The 629-nt window shown below is 45.9% G+C and overlaps 1 non-coding gene across 1 annotated transcript; it reads left to right on the forward strand.

Annotated features, from left to right (window-relative positions):
- Positions 1–349: 349 nt before the first annotated feature.
- Positions 350–421, forward strand: Trnac-gca. Its single transcript has one exon. It is a non-coding gene; the product is annotated as a tRNA-Cys (tRNA).
- The last annotated feature ends 208 nt before the right edge of the window (positions 422–629 follow it).

Here is a 629-nt window from a genome sequence, read left to right on the forward strand (position 1 = left end):
TTGATGAAATGCTGCTGTCAGCATATAGCTGGGTCCCAAAGTATGAGAAATGTTCTCCTTGTCCTGCGTGCATGATGAACAATAGTTTCCTTATCCTGGCACCCACGTATCATTTATTGAAGGAATTCAGACTGAGCCTATAAGCAGGCTGGGTAGAAAAGAGCCTATCAGAGCTGGGAGCCTCCCTTGGGGAACAGAGCGGCAACTCAAAGTCTGAAGAGTGGTTTCTGGTCAGTTGATGGTAGATCTGTCAGCTTTTGTAGTCTGATTGAGAAGGAATGAGTCTACAGTACACTGTGGCTGTGGTAACACAAGTGACATAGGCTAAGAAGGAAAGTAAGTCAGGCAAGGGGGCATAGCTCAGGGGTAGAGCATTTGACTGCAGGTCAAGAGGTCCCTGGTCCAAATCCAGGTGCCCCCTACTGGCAGTTCATTTTCCCCCCATTGAGTTTATTGGTCCATTTTAGGCATACAGTACAGTTACGTTCATCCTCGGGATCTTGTACCTTTACATGATGTATCTTGGTTCTCATTTTTCCCCACCCTCCTGCTCCCACTTCACCCCCCTCCACCCTTCTCTATTTACAAAGATGTTCTTTCCTCTGTTTTTGCTTTTCTCATATTTTTTT

The sequence above is a fragment of the Fukomys damarensis genome, unplaced genomic scaffold, assembly GCF_012274545.1.
Source record: "Fukomys damarensis isolate Sample0158 unplaced genomic scaffold, DMR_v1.0_HiC HiC_scaffold_7824, whole genome shotgun sequence".
NCBI classification, from domain to species: Eukaryota; Metazoa; Chordata; class Mammalia; order Rodentia; family Bathyergidae; genus Fukomys; species Fukomys damarensis.